The sequence below is a fragment of the Apteryx rowi genome, unplaced genomic scaffold, assembly GCF_003343035.1.
Source record: "Apteryx rowi isolate R43461 unplaced genomic scaffold, aptRow1 scaffold_387, whole genome shotgun sequence".
Lineage (NCBI taxonomy): Eukaryota > Metazoa > Chordata > Aves > Apterygiformes > Apterygidae > Apteryx > Apteryx rowi.
In genome coordinates, this window is record NW_020450385.1 from 740,216 (window position 1) to 757,718 (window position 17,503).

Consider the following 17,503-nt stretch of genomic DNA (forward strand, 5'->3'; position numbering starts at 1 on the left):
AGCTTACTGTTGACCATGCTTCTGCTTCGTTGTCGTGAATATCTTCGATTAGGGATCTTGAACCAGCTGTGCCCTCTTGGGTTGTGTCTTGCAATGTGTCACCACATCAATACTAATATAGCCAGTCCATTACTCTCATGCTGTCTGACTAAGCAGTTTTTGGCTGAGAAGATACTCTGTTATTTCACCACTGGGACCAAATTTTCATTTCAGATATAACCCTGCAGTCTTAGCGTTTCATAGTTGGGACTACACCTCTAAAATCCAAAGATAGAACTAGCCCTTAATGAGTGAACAGCTTAGGAAGGAATCTGCAACTAAGCCTATTTTTTTCATCCTGAGACTTAAAGGGATGACAGGACAAAACAAATGTACAGAAAACAAAATGTTAAAGATACTACTGGGTCAAGTTCTATTCTCAGTAAAACATTCATATAGCTAGAGAAGTCCTGAAAAACTTACTACAGTGATTCTGGACATAGGACTACTCAGCAAAACAGAACTTTTCTCATTTTGGGGCTCTCTAGTACTAAAACTACTTGTCTTTTCAAGGGTATGGAGAGATATTCAATAACTTTGAGTCAGGTATTCCTGGATAAAAGACTACATAGTATTTTAAACAATAATCCCACATACTGTAATTTTAATATAATAATGACTGAAGCTTTGGACTATAATTCTGGATTGCACTTACACTGGCTTTTTATTTATTATTTAAGAATACAGGAGTCAAGCCTCCAAAAAATTTCCTGACGTAAGAAAATATATTAACTGCTGAAAGGCTGCCTCTTAGGGTGGGAAAGAGAATGGCACAAAGTAACTTTTTGTGTGTATGGAAATAATATGTCAAACTCTTGTATGCTGACTACAGATGTCTCCCTCTTTACATTCTGCACACATTCAGCTCTATACTGCATGAGTTGTTTTTGTTTGCAGATGACAGGGTCTCTCAGCAACGTAACAATGTGAAGCAGAAACAGCATGTGTCAATAAGAACAAAGTAAAAAGTCAATCTTCATTTCCTTTCACTATCTGGTAGTTTTTGTTTCATGCATTTCCCCTGCCATGCTTTTTGCCTGCAAATTACCCAGCAATTTTTCAGAGCTTGTCCTAGGTGCATTCCTGATGCAGAGACAAAAATGCTCAAAAATAAAAGAGGACATAAAGGGCATAAATGTAAGTACACAGATGAAAAGATTCTGCTTCACATGCAACTACGAACTATGCATAAACAGGTCTAGGTCCTATTCTTTATTATGGGACAAACTCAGACCTGAGGTAGCTGTAGATCTATTGGTAAGTAGAATTGCATCTTCTTAGCTTAAAAGTCTAATATTCATCCCATCTGGGTATTATGGTGCTTCAGCATAATCATACTGATTTCATATCTGACCAAGASTGGATAAGTTAAAAAGGGCTCTAATAATCAGTTTTAGAGTTCTGCAAACATTTATACTAGGAAGTCATTGAAATCATATTTTTTTAAATGGTTATGTCTCAGAGTATAAGCATTGGTCTCTTTGGCCACATTTGTCTCTAAATAACTTTCCTCAGTACAGATGTCACCATATTAATTAGCTTGTGAGTGAAGCCCCCTTACTGCTTCTTCCCTGTCACTGAGATGAATTCTCTTTTGCATCAAGCCTCAGATTGATGGGCAACGAGGTGAACTACAAATAAATGACCCAAAGTAGCCAACACTGAAGTGCTCTCTGTCATTTACAGAGCCCTTCTTCAGCATGGGAAAAGCAAGAGCAACCTTGAGACTCATCTCTTCTGGGAGGGTTCAGCAACCTATCTAACCCCTRTATTCACTTCCAGCTCGAGCTTTGTAAATGGAAGCTGAAACCAAGTGGAAAACAGTACCATCAACAACTCCTCACTGCTCAGTTTGGTTTTCCCTCTAGTAGCTTATCTTGGGGAGGGAAAGAGACTTGTTGTTGGACACTCTTCATGCCTTCACAAAAGGAGTACAGGAGAAGGAAGGAAGTCATGGCTCAGTTTCACTAGTCCCAGCAGGCTTATGTCCTGCATACTGTCAATCCAGTCCTGAATATTTATATCACTACCAGTCAACAGACTGTGTTCTTTCACAAACTGCCAGCCAAAGTGATTTCTCAGAGCCAAGCAGCTGCTATTCTCCTCTGTCCTTTCCAAGGGCTCAACTTCAATCACCAGATAAAGAAAGATCAGGCAAACCAAGGGGAAGATTTACATGTTGTCTTAAGTCTTGAAACAAGAGAACAGCCAGATTCATCCACAGTTATAAGGATCAAGGGCACAGAAGCAACTAATTTTTTGGATCCAAGATCTCTTGGAAGAGGAGTTATATTAGGAGGCTCTAAAGAAATAATACTAACATTTTTGTAGCTAAGTCTGAAGAGGGTGATTGGAGCACCACAACAGAAACAAAGATGACATCTAGCTGGTCGCATGCCTGCCAACTTGAAGAGATCAAATAATCTGCCTGATAGAGAAGGTGATGAATTTCAAAATAATACAGAAACTCTAACTCAGCACTTCCAACACATTGGATGTCACCCTGATTATTCACTTGTTACACACRTGACTACAGAAACTGTGATGGAAATTCTTTTTGTCAGTGTCATTCTTCTATTCTGTCATCTGTTAAATTGCCATATGACCAGATGGGGTAAGTGTCAAAGTTTCAAATCTGTAACATCTGTCCTACCTTTTCTTAGCAGGAAGTGGAGAATAGGAAAATTTACTTGTAATACTTGAAAATGTTTTCTTGTAAAGAGAGTCACAGACTTATTCCATGGGCTAATTCAGCCTGCTTGCAGCATGGAGCCAGAATCAATTTTTCAGAATGATTTGCTCCACAAAATTCCCTCTAATTGAGGCAATTTACTGATCCAGGTTAGCTCAATTTTATTTTCATAAATTGCCTTCCTAAATTTTTATGGAAAATGCACAACTTCCTCATGGTCTGCAGAAGCAGGATTCTCCTTAATAATACCAATTACAGATCTTTGGATGTTAATTTTTATTTCTATCCTAGGCTGTCCATGTGTTTTTAAGGTGGGTCAGACAAAAGGACATTATCATGCAAAGAAAATACATTTTCAGATAAGCACATATTCATTTTCCTGTTATCATAATCCACAAACTCATGACAATAGTGTTTTCGCAGCAGTGTGACCCTGAAGCGAAAACAGGATCATCTTTCAAAAATGATCATTGAACACATGGAGATTACTATACATATTCTTTATTGTTCCCTGGATATTGAAAAACACATCATTTAGCTAAAACTGAATGACTAATGTGAAGACTTTATTAGACCTATAACATACAGTTCAGAACAGGCTTCCTGTAGTGCCATTGAAAATAAAGAAGAATGAGAAAGATGACTCCTAGGGTCCTAGTATCTTCCTCTGTACCCACCAAGCCTTGCTCCAGCTGGGCACACTGAGTTACCCCTGCAAGCCAGTATTTCCTTCTGCCACAACCAGCTAGACCCCCGTCTTCCAAGATGCAAGAGAAAACTTCACTGAAGAAAGAAGGCTCATGGTCCCTTCTGCAGTAAGTGTCCTAGGACTCAGAGGCCATGTGCCTGCCATTCAAATCATCTCCATGTCTGCTGTAGCGAGCTACAGTCCAGGCACTGACAGATAACAACATAACTATGTTCCATTAGGACTAGAGTTCTGTTCCTGTACAGTGTATATTTAGCTTTTTGGTTATCATCTTTGGTTATGAGACCTAATATCTGCCAGATTTCATCCCCAGCCCAGGCCTGTGATGGACTACTTCCACAGCCTGCATGTGTATTGGTACACATGTGCAGTACATATACACAGGTATGGCCTATGAGCCATATCACTGTATGCACGTTTCAGCTATCTGTCTAGAACAATAATGAGAAAAAATGTTGAGGAAAAGAAAAAAAAAACTATTTTCGTAAGCCAATATCAAGTTAGCTGTCCTGGAATAGGCCCTAGGACCTTGTTTAGATCAGGTATAATCAAAATTAGGAAAAGATAATAGCTACTAACCATAGAACAAAACATGAACCCTGTTCCAAGGTGGTAAAAAGAGAAGTCTAGAAGATAAACCCTACTTTGTTCCTGCTTCTGATGCAAGAGACAGAATGGGAATGAGTTCCAGTCACAGCTAGATGATGCATGACTTCATTTATTCATATTGGAGCATTCCCTGAGGTTGCCAAGACTGAGAGGAGAGAAAACTGTTTCTGCATATTCCAGCACAAGTCCACAGGCTCCACACCAGAACAAAACAGCTCTGCAAAGCCTGAGATTTTTTTATTTGGGAAACACACTGGTGTGTGATGAACAGGTACTATAGAAACTCTCAAATAGACAGGTGGACTGTAACAGAATTGGAAGCTATTTGTTCCAAAGAGTATTGAGGCTGTAAAGATGCTTTAGCAAATTTGGCCAAGTTAACTTCAGAGTGAGTATTTAAAAAACCCCAAAGCAGATTCCAACAATACTGTTTTTCCAGCTCTCAGCATCTTCTAGCATAAGCAGTGGAGCAGTTTCAGGTTGCTGCTTCTTTTATGCAAGGGAAACCTCTGTTATTCTTGCACTACTAAACTGCAGAACAGTTTCTGCAAGCCAAAGAGGAAGAAAGCTGYAGTCACATGCAGAGTCACACAGATGAAGTCATACACTGGCATAACAGCAAGTGTTGTCAGTTGTCAAAGGCCATCTGTAGCCAGCAGACTTAAACTGTCATCCTGGAAAAAGATGCAAACAAGCCTAATGGGAGATTGCATTATCCTCTCCCTGGCACTCAATGAATAAAGCTTGTTCCCTGAACAGACACAGAAAACAAAGGACCACATTCTTTTCTTTTCTTTTTTTTCTTTTTTAAAAGAAAATTATTATTTTTTGACAGTTAATATATTTTCAAAATGACAGGAAAAATAGGAAGAACCAGAGAGAACTCCAGAACTGAGGAGTCACTTGTGAACTGCTGGTTGCGTATACTCCTTTGCTGCTACAGGGAGAGAAGGAGGCTTCACTGTCTGCTCTGCAGTATGGACTCACAGACTCTCGCTTTAAATCATTTAAGGGTTTGCTACGTAAGCCCTTGACACTATTTATGTGCTTTCTTTCTGTTTTCATTTGTTTTGAGTTTTCCAGCACCAAGCACAGTATGGACACTGCTGGAAAGAGATACTAAATAAGAGATCCATTCCTTGCAGCAAAAAATGGATACACACTTCAAGATGATGCATTAAACATTCCTGAGGGAAAGTACAGTGACGGCTCCCAGTACACTTTGTGCATCTTCCAGGGGGTGTCAGATCTCCAAACCAACCTGTAACTGAAGACAGGAGACCTGGTGGGGGATAGCTATGCATTCCAATGCACGCAGGCCACAATAATGCAAGAAGGGAAATATTCCTATGCTGTACTCTAGGAGGCAATGATAAATGTGTTTGTTTGGCTCTAGTGCAGGCAGGGGCCAAATAAGAGCACTGAAAAATGAGTCTTGGGATCTGTGCCTGGTACTGATRCAAATGAAGGTGAAACTATACAAACAGTAACACAATCAGACCATTCATCATTCCTTCATTAGCAGCTTTTCTTTGCAACACCACCACAAAAAAAAGCCCCTTCCTTCTTCTTATGAACGACTGACTAAGAGGATTTAAAAGAAAGCCTAATTGGTGAGTGTACAGTATGCACACTGTTTGTAAGACTTTGTTATGCAAACAAGATAGCCTTGAATCCATAGGTGATGTTAATGTAATTCAGTTTCTATAACCTAGGTAATAAAGAAACTGAGTAGGTGATACAGAATCTCAACTTATGGCAATACAGTTGCCTGCTATGAACAGAAATGCTTCCAGCCACAATGCTAAGCAGATACAAACTCTACACTCCAGATGAAATCAAAGAACTGTTATCTTGCTTAGATTTGCAGTAAGGGTCAGATTACACATAAAACAGGCAAAACAAATATAGTTGCTAGCCTTTGTTGCTCACATGAACATATTTACTATTAGTGAAAAATGATACAATTGTTACAAATTATTTTGCATTCCATGAGCAGAATGAAGGAGTCTAAATTTAGAGTTCTATTCACCTGGCTGGTCTACCATTAAGGCTGTGTTTATATAAGTGTAATATATGCATGTGACACTCTGGGCTCATAGAATTCCATGTTACTACAGCTGCCTACCACTCCCCATTAAAAAAAAAAAACTTAACCTCAGCAGCACATAAGCCTTTGAGCCAAAATTTTCTATGCCATTGGCTGAACATTCTGGAGAATGTTTCAGCAAGAAATGATTCAGCTGTTTCCAAGAAATAAGAGAGAARAAAAAACCCACTGTCACGATCATGTTAAAAAAAACCTAGAGGCTTTTTAATACCTTTTTGTATTAAGGAGCATGTAACTGGTAAGGTGCACATCTTGCTGTCCCTGAAAAGAAATTACTAGATTATAATCCTCAGAAAAATTCTAACTCAGATGTTCTTGGTAGACATTTTTTTTTTTTTTTTTTTTTGAATTTGATGCTACTAAATTTCTAAAGATCGCTGTATCTTTTACAGCTCTGTCTGTAACCAGACTGTGCAGGCAGTTTCCCCTTGCAGAAAGTGAGCTCACAAGGACTTCCATCTGTAATTGCTGAACCCAGATGCTAGAAGGCTGGGCACGGAAACTGAAGGCAGGGAGTCCACCTGTCCTGCTCACAATAACCTCTTCCTCAGCGCACAGCATGTAGAAGGCAGCAGTTTCTTTCAAAATGCACAGGGATGCTGGATTGACACAAGGGCGGTATGAGGGAAATAAGCAAAATGGGGTAAGATGTCTTGTCTGCACAGCAACAGATAGCTGCTGCTTCAGTACTCCAAGCGGCTCCACTTGGGGTGGTCTAGCTCAAGCGACAGCAGAAAGAAATAGCCACCCTGCAAGCAACACTTACACGACAGAGTGACTGGAAAAGCAGGGTGGCTGGATTAGTATCTGATGATCTGCAGCCAAACTCCTGTGTCCCTGGTGTATTACAAGTTTTAACTTCAGCAACACTCAGGCTCCAACCTCCATCCACACTGACAGGCCAACTCTAGCAAGCTAAAGATATGTAAAACCTAGACTCTCCAGTTTGAAGTAAGTAGCAGATAGAAGCAAAGTAGAGAAAACCAGAGACAAAAGAGGAAGAAAAAACTGTGACTGGGAGCTGGGAGAGGTTTGGAAGTGACAGGAAGGCAAGCTAAGACCAGTCAAGCAACGAGGCCACAATTGGTGAAAGAGCTGAAACTGGGATCTTAAGAGGGAAATTAAGTACAAGACCAAACTGAGAATAAGCTATCAGGGGAAAACACAGACTAAGGAGGAACCAAGGAGCTACAGGGAGGCAGGGACTGGCTGGACAAAGAATCAAGGACTAGAAGTACAATGGGAAGGAGAGAAAGAGCAGACAGCATGGAGGTATGGCGAAGAAACTAATCTGACCCCTTCATGCATGTACCTGATGGCACAGACTTCATTCACATGGACACAGACTCTTCTCTCCCTTCCTGTTGCCCAGCAGGTTCCCAGCTTCCTTCAATACACAGTGTAGATTTTGGGGATGAATGAGGTAAACAAGTAAAGGAGGGAGCTGTTCTGTGACAAAGATAGTATGTAACCTAACGCTTAAAAGACAGGCATGGTAAATAACATGTTTTAAGAGATCAAAGTAATTTAAACAGCAATCTTATTTCTGGAACATCCTTCTTCCAAATCCTTGATTTCGCCCCTTAAACTGGAGTTTTAACATCACTTTTTGTATTTATATAAATATAAATGGCAGGGATCACCTGACTGTTGGCTTGTTTTGTTTTGGTTTTATTGTGGAATCTACATGGGTTTGATGGATCACTTTGGTTATTATACTCCAAATATTCTGGGTTATATTTTTTCCACAGAAAAAGAAGATGACCAGGGACAAACCTGGGGATCAAAATCCCAGCTTGCTGTTTCTCATAAAGCATTGCCAGGTTACCCACAAAGATCACAGATGGGTACTTTAGGTAGCACAGCTTGTTTTTTAATTTCCCTTTTTGTTCCAACCATAATATTTGTAGCACTTAGTTTAGGCATCATGCTGACCAAGCTGTTTATCTATGGCATGATGGTGCTAGCAAGATTGCTGTGCTCAGTTTCCGATTTTTAACCACAGAAAGACAAGGAGCAATGCAGAGGTAATGTGTGTTCAGTTCAGGCTCTTTGGAGGACTGCCTTGTATCACATAGGGATACCATCTCTGGACTGACAGGGTAGCACTAATGCAATTCAAAACATGCTCGCATGTCAGCTGAAACAGAGTCCTGCAGAAGTAGGATCAAGTGAAATTAATACTTAGAAAAGAAAGTGCAGAAATACCAATAATCCATCAGTGATGTGAAGGATTGCTCCAGGAGGAATGAAACAACAGCAGAAATATCATTCAAGTCTGTGCAGGCATAAGGAGGAACAAAAGAAACTCAAGACAAAAAGGGATTAAGCCTTTGGAAGCAGACCAACAGTCAAGGATTCTTTGGATTTGAGGTCAACCTAGACATTGGCTGCACTGCAGAAATGGTATCTGAATGGATTAGAATAAATGCAGATTTCAGCCCTGGGGTGTCTGAGTCTGAATACTAGCCAGCCCTGTCCTTGATTTGACCTATGCTTAACCCTAGTCTGAGTCTGAATASCACTTCTTCAAACCATAGCTGATTAACAATGATCTTTAAAGCATGCACTGCCTTATTATAATAGATACAATTCAGATAACTGACAGTAGGAGACAGATGAATTCAGAGAAGAAAACTGAATTTGAGAATATGATGCATTACTAACTTCCACAATGTGTGCCCGGATCTTACAGACAGCTGGTAATATGGATGAAAATAAGTAGCAAGATATGCTATAAAATCATCTTCTAAGATTGTTCTAATACTGTTTAAGTGAGTGGGATTCATCGCCATAAAAAATACCAACCTCTTTCAAATCTTTTTTTTTCCCTGAGGATGAGGAAATCAGCTGCTGATTAAAATGGATTAAAAACAATTACTGAACATGTAACTTCATGCAAGTTTCCTTCCAATCCCAGACACTGCCCTGAACTAACTTTTCTCTAGAAAAGGAAGATAAAGGAGTACTCTTTGGTCATAAAGGGCTGCCCTTTGTGTGATAAGGAGAGAAGCAGGTAATACACAAACAACTTCCAGAGTTTGCTAGAAATATTACAATAATTATGGACCCGATCCAAAGCCCGCTCATGTGCATGGAAAGATCTCTTTAACAGACTTCACTTTGATCTTGAGGTCAGAACTAAGAAAGAAAGAGTGATCATGAGAGTTTGTGGTTTCTAACTGTCGCTCTTGAGGATAAACAAAATGGTCAAAATAGCATGTACCTAAACTCTTGATACAAAATTTATTTCCAGATAGTACTGTCTGGCAAATCCAGTGGAATTTACTATTTGAAAAATTATTTGGTAACTGTTTTTATCTGAAATAAAATGAATTGGAAGAAACAGCTAATGTCCATAGCATTTTGATCTGAATGCTAAATAATGTCGTTGAGCCTAAATGTAACGAACCCCAGTAACCGCATTCTGCCAGATCTGTATTAAGGTATATGAGTTTCCCAAAATCAAGTACCAGTAAAATAACAAAGGCAGATGGAAGTTTGGTTACAGCTGGAGGTTATCTGAGACATCTGTGCCAAACACAGAAGTAGGAGTGGCTATTTAAAAACAACCAGATCCAAAAATTCACAAGCTGTTCTTCCAGAATAACTTTTCGGCTTGCATGGAATTAATTCCTTTCAGTCAAAAGCTGGGGATCCAAAACAACAGGAATCAAAACTGTAGAATCCAGTTCAGGTAAACCATCCATGATGTTCCTAAGACGTAAACAATTTCAAATGGAAAGTTTTGATTTCTGATTCATCCTAGCTAAAATTATCACAGCTGACATTTGGCAACCTGGATTTATTTCAGACTCCATTTTTAAAACTACCTTTACACAAAGATAACCTGCCTTCAGAAAAATTTAAAATGCACAGCTGCTGAACCTGTTTAAGCATGACTCAGAATGAAACATGAACTGCACAGTAGGAAGACACAGTCCTTACTCTGAAATTTTACAGAGTAAGATCTTAATACTTAATTATTCACATATATCCCATTTGATTTCAAGAAGACTATATTTAGGCAATGGCCAAATGTAAGTGACCACACTGGGGCCTAAAAAAAAAAACAAAAAAAACCAAAACCCACAAAACAAGATCTGGAACAGAACAGGATGGTGAACTTTGGGACAGTTCAGCTCACTTCCTCCATGACTGAAGTCCTTTCAGAYTGGAATTATACATGAGGTACAATGTCTCTTTTGCAAAGAGAGGAGACAGGAGAGATATGGACCAGGGGCAGCCTTTAAGCATTATGAGGTGCAATTCTGAGAAGGAGATACTTCTGAGGAACAGTAACCTCCCAGTACAAAACTTCAGATGGGAATGCTGAAAGACTGATGATGGCCTACAGAAAAGTGAGGCAGCTTGTCTGTCTTTGTTCTGAATGTTAGTTTTGATCTTAAAAAAGACAAGCCTTAAGCAAAGAAAATAGGACCCTGCATATTTTTACTGGAGGATCTGTCCACCACCTTGCAAGGTGTGGCACACACACACAGTGACCAAGACTCAACAAAAGCATGTCTTGCTAATTCCATATTTGTTTTTGGATGCAAGTTATTCTCAACTTCAAAAGCTACAAGTCTATTATTTCAAGTCTGCTCTTTTTTTTAAGTGAAACTTGTCCACATTTTGAAGATTATTTACAAACAAGTCTTCACGAGTAAGATAAAAGAGGTCACAAAGAAAACTAGTGAATATTTTTGACAAGCTTTTCAGCAGTAAAGAACATCAACAGAGACATTTGTGAGTGAAGAACACGGCCACATTTACTCTTTGAATTAAGAGGCAGTGCTAAAGCAACAAGCAAACATAACTGGATTTAAAACTGGATGCCTAATTAAAGCCCACAGATTATATCAAGAGAATTAAAAACACTTTTTTCTCATTCAGTGTTCTCAGGAGCTTGATTTAGTAATACTGAATGAGTTACTGCTATTTTCCTGCAGTTTCAACATCTCTTTTAGAAGGAGAATGGATACAAGACGTGATCCTCTGATTTTAGCATGCCTACTTGCTGATATTAGTGCAACCCTTAAAAAATTAAAGGTATTCTATAAAAGCTACTAGCCCCACCTAACATTTGTTATTCACAACTGATAAAGCTTTTCCTACAGCATACATAGCATTATCCCTAGATTAAAAAAGGAAAACCAGAACTAGATCCTTATTGAAGCCTGAGATAAAATATATAGAGACCTAAACTAGTCTTAAATGAGCCTGGCTTATTTGACTGAGACCCAGAAGCACTCTAGCTACAGCAGTTCTGAAGAGAGCCTGCCATGGGCTGATTTTCCCTGTTTCTTGACAATCTAGTTTAGGGACAGGTTGGATACCTCTAAGCAATCTCCAGCGCAGACATGTCCCAAGGGAGAAAATCAGTGACTTGATAAAGCCCATGTATTCAGCCTAGTCATCAGGACCATGTTTAAGAATACATTTGAAGGAATCTACCATCTAGATCAAATTGTTTCTTGATTTATTTTTCCTTTTTAAAACAGTATTTTCAGATGCCGCTGCTCAGAAATGAAACAACAGCAACAGAACTACATCCCACTTTCATCTCCAAAGAAGTATACCACTGACACCCCTCCCCAATATACTATCAATATAAACCAGCATTTTTCAGCATTTTTCAGTTTGTTTACCCCTACAATTTTTCCATTAGAGGTCCCATAACACATCATATATGTGACAGCTCTACAGGCTACGTGAACCACTGCCATAAACCATCTACAACTAGAGATGGCCAAAACAGAAATGTAGCACTCATTCTTAAGCTCTTGGACAAGTTCAGATGCAGACTTCAATGTCAGAATTTGGTTTTACATTTTTCTGCATTTTCTAAATCTATCCTGGTTTTTTTGGTTTATTCCAGGGAAACTAACTGTGGCCAAACATCAGCCATTCTTATCAACAGTTCCTATTTCTATCCTTAAAAATAATAATAATAATAATAATAATAAAAACCTTAGCTGTTCTTTAAAAGTCCTTGTGGAAGAACAAATACTGAAAACTGACTGATAATTTTTGTCACTATTACATGCCTGAGGAGCTCCTAGACAGTGGCCAAGAGGATGTATCCACAAAAAAGATCTCCTTTTGACTGGATGCGAGTTTGCAGAAGAAAACTATATTAAGGCAAAGGCATAAGATGACAGTCAAACTGATGTACTGAAAAGGAAGGGAAAAAGAGAGTATTATCTCAGGTGCCTAAGAGCTTGCCATTTGTGTTAGTTACCCAGCACTGCAACAGGAAAGCCTAGTAACTCAGGCACAGCATGAGATATTTCTGGAAACCAAAACGTGTCCATGTATTCACACTGCATCAGAGCTAACAAGTCTAAAGATATCCCCCATTTCCTGGATGAGGAATAGTTTATTATATATAATTCAAAAAAATATGAGCCATAGTCTTTCTATATTCCTGATAGGGGTTTCTATCAAAGGATAAATGGAAACTCCATTAATGGGCAAAGTGAAAGGTTTTCTATTTTGTCAAAAAGCCTGCCGCTAGTGATGTCAAGCCAGAATACATACTGGACATCCAGACTGAAAAGAAAATTCTCCTTAAGTCCAGCCTGGGGAAAATTTAGAACTGGAACAGAACTTCACAAATGAATCTTATAATGGGACTCACACAGACCTTCAAACTTAAACAGTTCCTAAATATGAGGAAAATTAAGATCCAAATTAGAAATTTTCTTTTAGGTCCAACTGTATTGCTGAACGAATTGCTATGCTGTTACATATATAGAATTATCCTCACTTGAAAAGCCATAGTTCAAAAAGAAGCATGATGAACACGTAGGATCACACTCAAATCACTGCTTTTGGCAGGTGAATTCCAGCATCATACAGAGGTAGAATTGCAGCAGCAATTATTGAAAATCGTAACTATTATCCTCACATCCAACTTTTACATTAAATGAAAAACTGCTAATAGTTGATTATATTACTTGTGACTGAAAATGAGAGTAAGCCAAATGAGTACAAAGCAGCAAAATTTCAAATGAATTTCCATTTACAGGTAAAGTCATTTTGGAATTTCAGGTTAAATGAACCATGGGTGCAATTATTTGTGGGCCATATTGCAAATTATGGAAAGACTAGAAGTAAAGAGTCTAGTATCTGCCAGTTCATTTTGAATGAACGTAGTTTGCCAAAAGAAAAGGATGCCATCGTCAACATATGTGCAATGTCAAGCACAACAATGCTTGACCTATCTTACCTAGGTACTCTTAGTCTATCATAATAAAGATTAAGAGATATTTCTATAGGGACCAAAATTATCTCAGCACTAGGGAAAGATTTATTCTTCCAGTTTCTTCTAAGACAGATGAAAGTATTATTCTAATTTTACACAAGGGAAATGGTGACAGAGACAAATCAGGTCACTTAGTTAAGTGCCCATGGAAAACCTGACAGCACAGTCCCAGGTTAAAACTTTGTTCATAAAGCAAATATATTTATTTGGTGTTTGTTTATCTCTGTCTTTATCCTAGGAGACATGAGCAGCTCGACAGGTATGTTTGGAAATTGCTGCTTCTCTTTATTCTAGGCTTCAACAACTGTGAACTGATGCACCCAAATGGGCAAAGCAAAGCCACGGCAATCACAGGTTCCAAAATGTAAATATGTTTTAAACAAGGACGTATCACCAAGTCCACTGGGGCACAGCTTTTTACAGCGGGTCAAAGCAATGTTTATATCCACTGACCTCGGGAGAGACACTTAGCACCTGAGGACATCTTGCCTGTAAACTATGTTTCATTTTCTCTAGCAGCTAAGATTAGTATCTACTTCAGAGAGCTATTGCAAGGATTGCATAATGTTAGCAGAATGCTTTGAGCATGATGTGTGCCTAGTATTATTAAATGTGTGACAGATGTACCTGCAGAGAACTCATTAATTCTAATTTCTATTCCTGTTAGTCTAGAAATATTAGCATATAATTGTCAGTTTCTAAATATTCTGGCAATTTTTTTTTTTTTTAACTGAAACACTGTGTCAGCATTTATTTTGGAATATCAGATGAAGTCTGTTCTCCTGTATGCCCCTCAAGTAATGTGTTACAATAACCTCAGTTACCTAACAGGAAAGGTTAGGGCTTCAGCAAGAATGCTTTCTGCAAGCCTTCAGGTAGGAGCTGTGAAATATCTTCTCAGTAAAGCTCAATGAAGAAACCTTCAACGTGATGAGGCAATTCAGAATGAACCATTCTAAAAATGAAAAACAAAATCAATGCATGTGTGTTACACAAACATACTGTATGGCAGCAATAAATGTATTTCAAGATTGTATTGTGGTGGCTATCATGGAACAATAGGCCAAGTAGAGAAACACCCAAGGGGAGGGTACTGTAAATGCACTGTTAGCTGTAACTGCAGTCTGATATATAAAGAAATCCAAAGGAATGTGTGTATCTTCTTTTCCTAAAAAGTATGCTAGTTGAAGAAATGCTGAACTTTCTCTCTTTTGCTGTGTTCTTTTTGCTGGAAGTGTAGCAATCAGTTCATTCTCCATGAAATCAAACCTGGAAGTACTAACAGCCTAACTAGCCGTGTACAAAAGACTTGCAAAAATGAATACATCCATCTCAGAGACAGAAACAGCTCACATGCACAAACACTGCTTCCCTAGTGAGAACAGGAGAAAACCACATGTTGTTCTGTATGATGACATATGGGGACCAGAAATTTATTGTATGTTTCCTCAAACTGTAGCTCATCTGGGGGTAAAATCTTCTATCAGCTTAAATCTCTAACCCTGCCTCTTTAGCATCTGATGACTGGAAAGCCTGACAAAGGAAAACCTTATTTTACCAGAAAGAAATAAAAAGAAGCATGTGCAAATAAAGCACAGCAGTATTCTGCCAATACTGCTTCACAAAAGCCATAAAATAAATGGAAATTATATATACCAATTTTATACTTTCAATCCAACACTGAAACACTCAGCTTCAGTAGAACAGTGATACTGGATTTATACTACATATTAAATATAAATAGATAGTATATTGAATACTACAATACATTGAGGACAACAAGTTTTAAGCAACGTGCGTTCCATGTATCATGCAAGAATATATCGATGGGACTAATGAAGGGTATTCATGCTACTCTGTCACAGTAAAGCTGTTGGCATAAATGAGATCATCTCCTAAGCATCTCCTATGCTGTCACAGATAGCATAATGCTAAAAGGTTTAATAGGCTATTTGGCAGGAGACAGAAAGAACAGATTCAACCGCTAAAATTTGGACACTGACATTTTGCCCTTCGTTACCAAAGCTCTTATCTTTCCCCACAGAAGCATGTGTGTTGGACAGTACATGCTGTCAGTCTATTCATTTCTAGTTATGCTGGCATATAACAGCCCTATTTGACAAATAAATTTATTTCCCAGGAATATCTTAATCTGTTGCTATTAAAGGTTTAATTAAATACATCTTTAGGGCACTAATTAACATACAATAATTATACCTTCTGACTATCCTCCACACCCATCATTTAGAAAATATACCATAATAAAAAAAATGGGTACACAAAGTAAATACCTGTCATGGCCTCACTCTGTGGAAGGTATTCCCATTGAACTCAACAACAAATTTCTGAAATGATCAAGCAGAACATTCTGCCCTAGAAAATAAACTGCTTAAAAGCCAAATTTTGTATCTTGACAAGTTGCAATTACAAAAAAGTTAAAATTCATTTAGTATTAATCTATGGGCCCACGATTCTATTTCCAGTTCTGCTGACACTTTAAGGCACACCGGATATATCAGAGAAAGGACATCTGAAYAGAACTGTGAAGACACATTGCATATGCTGACACAGCTGAAAAGAAAGACAGGGAAAAAAAAAGGAATAAGAAAAAGAAGGCCGTCAATCAGATAAAAGCCAACATCAATACTGTGTTTTTACGAAAACTGAGAGAGACCAGACAGTTTTTCAGCATCCTTCACAATTAACAGGGCAGAGCACTATTCCCAGTTCTCCACTCCCCCAAGAACACTTATCTAATCCATTTTTTATTCCTGTGTATGTTTCACCTGAGAGATGAGAACAAGAGAGGAAAGCTCCCACTTCTAGGCATCCCATGTTTTTTCTCTCCAACATTCATGAGAGTAAAAAGATGGCTGAACACGTCTGCAAAATATGACTAAGCAAGAAGATTCATCCTTGACATACCTTCATCATTTTACCCACCCCAGCAACTATTTACTTGCAGTTAACTGGCCTTCTGCAAGGCTTTGTAAGGGTTTTATTTACCATACACATTTGTTTCAAGCAAGTCACCACTTCTGAAGTGAAGCCATATCTGGAACAAGGGATTTTTTCCTCCTGCCATGGGCATTACCTTCTGGAATGCTGAAGTGCTTCTCCTCCCCTGCTACTAGTGCTGCAAAGCCACTTCTTCCTACAAACAATCTCCAGGTGGTTTCAGTTCTCACACATAGCAATGGGTGATTGTCAGTTCGATGTGTTACTTGTTGTTTTATAAATTCATTTAGGAAAGACCTTCTAGGCCAAGCTTCTTAAGAGCTGCATGTAAGACAGTATTCAGGTAATACACAAAAGCAAATGATACCCAGTCCCACTAACTCTAGACTCCACACTCGATATTCTTGGGCGCCATCTGCCGGCACTTTATTAATTTTTACACCTATAGAGACATTAAATGCCTTGATATGTCAAAGCTGAACGTTTCCCTCTGAGACACTAGTAAACTTTATCTTCTCCCAGAGAAAGAAGTGTGCTCACCCACAACTTCCAGCAAAGGTTAGGAACACAGATCTCTCCAGCCCTTCTCCACCGCCACACACAGCAGCTCCAGGTGGGCCAAGAAAGCCCACTCAGCACAGGTCACAACGCCTCCCGCAGGTGGAGAAATGCTGGGTAGCACCTTGGCCTCCCATTATGACCTGCTGATCTGCAGCCAACCACCCTCTTCCTTGTACCCTTGCACTACGGGACAAAAGTCAGTATTGTCAATCTCCATGTTCAAAAGCTATGATGGACTGCAAAACCCACCAGATGAAAAACAAAACAGAACATGACAGTGTACCTTTTCTGGTTTCTCACTGGGAGTGCCACATGCATACAGGAACTGCAGTGCTACCAACCTATGAAACAGGGAGAATATGTGACCCAGCCATACTGTTTGAAATGCCCCTGAAAAAATGCAAATCAAATTCCCCATTTTTCTGCAGTATAGTATTGTAAAGTGCAGAGCTTCTAACATCTCTGAAGGACAATCAATATTATTGTATTCTACCACCCACTCATCATAACAGTTGCTACCCAGTGGCCATGAATGTATCACACCAGCTCCAACAT

At 38.8% G+C, this 17,503-nt stretch overlaps 1 long non-coding RNA gene across 1 annotated transcript in view; it reads right to left on the minus strand.

Annotated features, from left to right (window-relative positions):
• Positions 1-17,220, minus strand: part of LOC112970219 — a 40,528-nt gene extending 23,308 nt beyond the window's left edge. The window contains exons 1-2 of the long non-coding RNA XR_003254928.1: positions 15,721-17,220; positions 14,254-14,384 (exon numbers count right to left, since the gene is read on the minus strand). This is a non-coding gene — a long non-coding RNA (uncharacterized LOC112970219). The remainder of the gene's footprint in view (positions 1-14,253; positions 14,385-15,720) is intronic.
• Positions 17,221-17,503: the final 283 nt, after the last annotated feature.